Source organism: Chlorocebus sabaeus, chromosome 3 (genome assembly GCF_047675955.1).
Source record: "Chlorocebus sabaeus isolate Y175 chromosome 3, mChlSab1.0.hap1, whole genome shotgun sequence".
NCBI classification, from domain to species: domain Eukaryota; kingdom Metazoa; phylum Chordata; class Mammalia; order Primates; family Cercopithecidae; genus Chlorocebus; species Chlorocebus sabaeus.
In genome coordinates, this window is record NC_132906.1 from 88,198,325 (window position 1) to 88,205,837 (window position 7,513).

General features: G+C 40.1%; 1 pseudogene; it reads left to right on the plus strand.

Annotated features, from left to right (window-relative positions):
• Positions 1–6,470: 6,470 nt before the first annotated feature.
• On the plus strand, positions 6,471–6,833 carry LOC103214765 (large ribosomal subunit protein uL29 pseudogene; annotated as a pseudogene).
• Positions 6,834–7,513: the final 680 nt, after the last annotated feature.

Consider the following 7,513-nt stretch of genomic DNA (forward strand, 5'->3'; position numbering starts at 1 on the left):
GTTACCCACTAGGTCGTTTTCAACTCATCCCTCCAAAAAAAATTTTAAAAGAATTTGCTTGTTAAGAAATCTAGTATATAGAAATGCTATCTTTTCTGTATGTAATTATTTTTAATTTGGATAAGATACCTTTTTTGAATGGTTACTAAATTATTCAGAATGCTAGATCCCAAAGCACAAAGGAAGAGACTAAAAATTAAGCAAAAGCAGGGGCTTTGTGTAAGGAGGAGCTGTGGGGTTCAAGTCAGGGCTTCACCCCTTAACTAGCTGGGAAATGTGGGACAAGTTTATTTAACTTTTAGGTCGATTTTCTCAACTCTCCAATGTTAGTAATAAATCCTATCCCATATGGTTGTTATGAACATTACATTAGATAATGCTGATAAGGAACCTGGCAGGGAAGTGCTAAATAACAAGTAACTATTCCCAATACTTCCAACAATTTCTTTTTTTTTTCTTTTCTTAATTTTATTTTAAGCTCCAGTATACATGCACAGAACATGCAGGTTTGTTACATAGGTATATGTGTGCCATTGTGGTTTGCTGCACCTACCAACCCATCCCCTAGGTATTCAGACCTGCATGCATTCGCTATTTCCGACGATTTCTGAATATCGGAATCATTTCTGAATATCACTGAATATCTCATGGACATCTTCCTTGCTGTTTGTCAAAGGATATGTGATCTTGGCCTCCAGGTTTCTCCTTCTCAGGGTGGGTTTCTTTGAGATACGACTTTAACTGATTCTTGTTTTTCCATTTTTATAAGAACTAAGAGTCTCACTTTTGTTCTTGGTTGGTGGGGTGTTAATGAAATGGAGAATTGAGCACCTCCCCAATTAAAGTTGACCAACCAGGCACACGAAAGACATCGACTTTTCAAAGCTCAGAGCCAGCCTGAACCCATTATGCATGTGAACAGTATCACACATCAAAATGTCCTGTTTAGCCCACTCAAAATTAGCATTAAAATAAAATGGGTAGGTAGACACTTTTTAAATCTTTTTAAAATTTCAAGGAACAAATCAAGAGAGTACTTTACAAAGGCAACCCTTGGGCATTGCCTTCCTTCCCATGGACGAGGGCAGAGCTGACTGTGTGTAACCAGGTTTCCGCTGTACACCATCTTCCCTCATCTCCCATCTCGACTGCTGAGTAGAGACAACCCTTCAATTATTATCTTTACTTGATTTTCAGATCCATAAACACGATGTTAAAGGAAACCTCAACCCCATAATGAGATGTTGTAATATTTTGCATCCTGTTTTAAAAACCTTTTGGCTCTGATCATAAGTGGGGAGGATATTGTTTAAATAGCAGTACCTCCAGCAAGTACAAAAAGATTCCTAGAGTTATCTTCCAATATTTCACAAAAAGCAGTTTATTATAAAAAGTGTTCACATGTTTGTATCATTAATAAGAAAATAACTTGATTTTTATAAAATGAAAAAATCATAGCCCTATCTGTGATTACAAACATATAATTTGTATGTGGTATTCATATTGGACTCCATCCTGTCCCCAGCCTACATATACTAGGACTAAATATTACCAGATAAAACACTGGTACAAAACTAGAATATGGGTTTTAAATTAAACAAGTCTAACTTTCAAATTGTATGTTTCCTTATGCCGTGGATAAGGCAAACATTACAAAATGTAAAACCTTCTTGAATGGACACTTCAAATTTTCAAATGAATTCAGCCTTTTTGAGGTTTGAATTTCAATTATTTTCGACAAAATGGCACTTCCTGGCCTTCCAGGGAAAAAATATGTTTAAGGGGGCTTCTCAAAAAGCTTCCTAAAGGATCCTGTCCCTCAGGATGCTTTCCAAGGCAAACAAAGTCTGAACAAATGAGTGAAAATTAAGCCGATCCCTACAGATTAACTTTCTCCAGGAATCAGCTCCACCTGGATGTCAAATGGCCTAGGAACAGACCCACAGGTGTGGTTGGTGTTTGCTTCTAGGGTCAGTATCCTCTGATATAAACAAACTAAAGAGAACCGAGTGTGTTTTTCCTTTGGTAGAAAAGGCATGAGAAAGGAATTTTGTTTACCCCAATAACTTCAAAATATTTATGAATATTTGAGTTGGGTTTAATTTCTTTTTAATCTCATCTACCTTAATGATGGAAACTGCAAAGCATTTCCCCTGTACTCCTTAGATTTTATAGAAGTTTGGCAGAAAATTTAATATTTTCCAATGTACATTGGACATAAATGTGGAATTCTAGCAAACTATACTATTGTTAGCATCTGGGGCTATAGTCCACTTTCATAAGTAATGTAAATGACTGATCATTCTGAGGATAAACACCCAAAGATAAACAAATAAAAGGAGATGCTGGTAGCTTCTATTTAATTTAATAGATGTACAAACATTGGAAAATTGTAAAGCAGCAAAAAAACTTTAAAAAGTTTTGGGGATTGCCCAAAGAATAGGTAAAATTCTTTCAGCTCTGTTTTCTTTCTTCTTATAATTTTTTCTAAGTTCCCTAAAGATATTTAATGGGAGATGATTACACAGGGAGTACGTACAACAGCTGATTTAAAAGCAGGTCAGAATCAGATTTAATGACTTAAAAATTACAATTATGATTACAAATATGTGAGGGAAAACATACACAGTTTTTTTGGAAAAAGCTATCAAAGATTGAAAATACAGTAAAGTGTTAATAGTTTTTACCTTTGGGTGGTGAGTCCCTTACAGTTTTGATTTTGTTTTTGTTTTTTGCCTGTTTGTACTTTGTGTTTTCTGTATTTAGTAGTAGCTAAACACACATATGTAACTTTTATTTTCATGTGAATTGTTCAAAGGTAAATGACACAGAACACACACATACGTATATATCATAGAAAATAACTAGGTGCGGTCATGCTACGGACCACTTTAGGAACTCCACTCTTGATCATTTCTTTTTGTCTGCTTGAGAAGTAAGACTATGACATAGTTGAATGACTATATTTATTCTGTGCATTTATTTCTCAATAATACTTTCATTCTCAGAGAGCCGGCTTGGTCATTTTGGCACTCCTCTACTGTCCTAATGTCCCAGCAGGACCTCATACTCAACGTGTCCAAAACAAATAGAATGATACTCCCATGTGCAGAGTGACACATGCATATATCCCACCTAAATCCGCAGCTTCTGTAAATAATGACAGAATTATGCCAGCCTTAAAGGTTCTGGAACAGTGGCGGCTCCTCCCTTCTTCCTTGTCTCGTACTGTGAGACTCAGCAGCCCAAACTCACTTTGAGCTCTCTTGATTTCCATTACCACTACCCCATCTCCAGGTTCTTTCCCTCTCTGCTCGACTGTTACAGCAGCTTCCTCTTCTTCCTGGCTCTACAGTTTATCCTCCTGACATTTAATACAAACAACTCTTCTGTCATCTGCCCTTAGGAAAATCCCCAGGTTTTTTAGACAGGCCGTCTACTGTCCTAGCTTTGGAGGTCAGGAACTGGCTATCACTGCCCCTGAACAAGCCCTGAGCTTCCCTCTGGTACCTGCACATGGCACGTGATTTTCATGCTACCCTCCCACTGCTGCCATTTGAAATATTTGCTGTCCCCAAAGTGGCTTTTCCATGATGATCACAACCCAATGTGAGTTCCTCCTCTCCTCTGAGCCTCCCTAGTACTTTATCTGTGCTTCTCTCTACATCCATCAAAACCTGCCACATGAAACAGTTACCTCATACTGGAGGATCAGGAAGGGCAGCCACTCAATTCCTCTTCTTTGCATCTATGCTTTGCACCATGTGAGCCTCTTACCCGCAGTGGTTGAATTTAAAAATATGGATTGCCCTGATACGAAAGATTCTGCAGACAGGAAACCTGGAAATTTCCATTAATAAGTTGATATATGTAAAGCTCTCAGAGCAGCGCCTGGCACGTCATAAGCACTGTGTAAGTGTTATCCATTCATCCTGTTAGCTATTAATCAGAGCTCAAATACAGGGAAATTTGAGCAAAGGCAATGAATGACTCAGCTACTGAACTATGTCAAAAGAGTGAAAACCAAATGGAACAAACACATCTAAAATTCAGAGCCCACTACACCCATCACAATGTGGGACCCCAGCAAAAAGCCCTGCCCAACTGAAAACAAAGCTTCCTGAAGCCTGAATGCAAACAAAGGCCAACCTAAGGACACCTAAGGGGAGGGGTATTGGATAATGAATTCCCTTGGGGGCATTCCTAACCCTTTCTGACCTCCAGGCTTAGCCCGGGGCTTGGAAGGTCACTCCAGACAGTATCTTTTATCGAAGTGACTGGTGACACCAGCCCCAAGGGGAAGATTGACCCTTTTACTTCTTTATAGTGAAAAGTAAAATGTGGGAGGAAAAGGTTAAGCTAACCCAGTCTCTGGAAGGTAACTCCCCTGCCACTTTCTATTGCACATTTGCAAGAGTTTGTCGCTGTCACCTGAGAGGAGCCTGCCTGCCTGCCTGCCCACCAGCCCACCAGCACCAGGCCTGAGGAAGGCCTGTAAAGTAGGGTGCAACCACTGCCCTCTTCTCAGTTGAGTGCAAAAGAACCACAGCTAGCCCGAGTTCTTCTATAAGACCCCGAGAAAGAGCCTTCTTGGGAATACGGAGCATCTAAGGTTTATTCCCAGAGGTGATGACTGCAATTAACAAGAAAAGTTGAAAATTTTCACTTTCAGGAAAATTTCCATTTTAGGCAGAAGCCAGAACAAAAAACAAAGGAATAATTCTTTTCTTATGTACAAGCTCGCCTCCCATTTTTTTGTAGGAAGTAATCAGCTTCGTGGTACCTCATTTGAATCAGAAGTTTAGACATTTATGTAATGATGAGTCTTGTTATGAATCTTAATCAATATTTTTTTGTGTCCAATTTTGTAAGGAAATAGAATTATCACGTGAAAAACCTCATCTTGTTTCATTGTATTTTAACTCTCATTGATTCCAAAATAATAAAACCTCAGCAACGGCAGCTATTGAAAGTTTTTGGCTCTGAGACAGGAGGATTCTCAGAGAAATTGAAGAGATTACATCCCAGGACACTAGCTGTTTATCCTCCATCATTTTACATCCAAAATATTGACAGTGTCCCAGGCAATTGGCTCTTCACAGATTATTTCATTGAGTCAGTACAGCAACCGTAAGAGGTAGAATATTGTGATATAGAAAGTTCACACACTCAGAATTCAAAGTAAGTTTATCATTAAAAAAAAAAAAGATGGAAAAAAAGAAGGGAGATGCTTAACCTGTCAGAAAGTGGAATCCTCAACCTTTAGGTTGTTACCTCATCAAAACTTCAGGCTTTGGGGCTGGGCGTGGTGGCTCATGCCTGTAATCCCAGCACTTTGGGAGGCCGAGGAGGGTGGATCACTTGAAGTCGGGAGTGTGAGCACAGCCTGGCCAACATGGTGAAACTCCGTCTCTACTAAAAATACAAAAATCAGCCAGGCGTGGTGGTGAGCGCCTGTAAGCTCAGCTACTCGGGAGGCTAAGGCAGGAGAATCACTTGAACCAAGGAGGCAGAAGTTGCAGTGAGAAAAAAAAAAAAATCAGGCTTTTTTTTTTGTAAACACACGAGTTCAACCAGGTATTCCCTCCAGGAAAACACTGTCTTTGCTCATAAAGATTTGCTCCATGAGTCAGATGTAGGACAGAGGACCTTATAATTATCAGTCCTCTCTGATGGGAGGGGAGAATGGGTCTTTTATTAACAAGTTACCAAAGCTTGAGAAGCCTCTTTGAAAAGAATGCAAACAACATACATTTTTAAAGGATCCCAGTATTTGTCCAGTAAGTGAAACTTATAAAAATTTCATATTTATAAGTGATCAATTGCTTATCCATAGAAGAAAAATAGTAAGAATCTCTTGAATAGTTGAGATCTTAATTTTCTTTGTCTAACTGTAGACAGGTAGCGTTGCATGTTTAGGGAAGGCTGATTCTTCACTGGAATTCATCTTTTTCTGTGTGACAACGCTCAGAGTTTAAGTGAGTTAGCCAAGTTCACGTAGCTTACATGGAATTACTTGGACTGGAAATCAGCCCCATTAGAAAGCCTGAAATGTCCGCATTTTTCTATTCTACTTCCCTGATTTGTTTATTTGCAAATGTCAATGATAGCATTTCCCATGGAGGAATTTTGTCATGAGTAAACGAGAGAATAATATGTATAAAAGGCTTGGCATAGTTTATCAGCTGAACCCTGTGCCCCGAAATTCACATGTTGATGCCTTCACCCTCAGTACCTCAGAACATGACTATATTTGGAGATAGGGTCTTTAAAGAGGTGATTAAGGTTAAATGAGGTCATATGGGTGGGGCCCTAATCCAATGTGATTGGTGTCTCTCTCTCTCTCTATATATAAAAATATATATAATATATAAATGTATGTATAAAATATATAACTATATAAATGTATATAAAAATATATATATGATATATATATATATAAAAAAGATGAATGGGCGGCCTGTGCAGCAATGGCCAAGATCGAGTCTCCAGACCTTCGCAGAAAGGAGGAGGAGGAGCTGCTGAAACAGGCGACCTGAGGGTGCAGCGGTCCCAGCTGCAAGTTGCCAAAGTGACAGGCAGCGCGGCCTCCAAGCTCTCTAAGATCCGAGTCGTCTGCAAGTCCCTTGCCCATGTTCTCACCGTTATTAACCAGACTCAAAGAAATCCTCAGGGAAGTCTACAAGGGCAAGAAGCGCGAGCCCCTGACGCTGAGGCCTGAGAAGACTCGCGCCAGCCACCGCCGGCTCCACGAGCACGAGGAGAACCTGAAGACCAAAAAGCAGCAGCGTTAGGAGCGGCTGTACCCACTGCGGCGAAAGAAAAAAAAATAAAGACACAGACACACACACTGGAAAGATCGTGAACAGACACAGGAGAAAGACAACCCTCTAGGAGCCAAGGAGGAAGCCTCAGACGAAAAAAACTTGTCCATCACATGATCGTGGCCTTCCAGCCTCCAGAACCGCGAGAAACCCATCTCTGCTGTTCATGGCACCCGTCTGTGACGCTTTGTTACAAAAGCCCTGCTACACAAATATGAACATATATTAGGTATTTAGGAAATGGGAGGCTCTATGTTGGGAAATATGGAGGCCATCTGCAATGACAAAGAAAAAGCTTCCTCCAGGTCCAAGACATCAGCAACTTCTTGTGGTATATAGAACGGCTTGGTGTACACGTTGCTGCGAAGTTTGTGTCTTATTTCTTTTTTGTGTCTACCCTTCCAGGCTCAGAGCCCATTGCTTTGCTTATAGTAAGATTCATTAAAAGATGACAAAAAATACGTGGACCCTCAACAAGCCCCTGGCAGAGGGCAGGCCCTTTTGAGAAAGTGCATGAACCTTTGATACTGCCAGGCTTTGTGTGGCTGGTAAGTTCAAGTTGTCTTTTACAGGACGGAAGACAACTTTGGGGATTTGAAGGAGCAAAGCAAGATGCCTAAACTCCCTGCTTTGTTCTCCTGGAGTAACTGAAGCAGTGGAAAATCCTATTTATTGATTAGGAATAATAC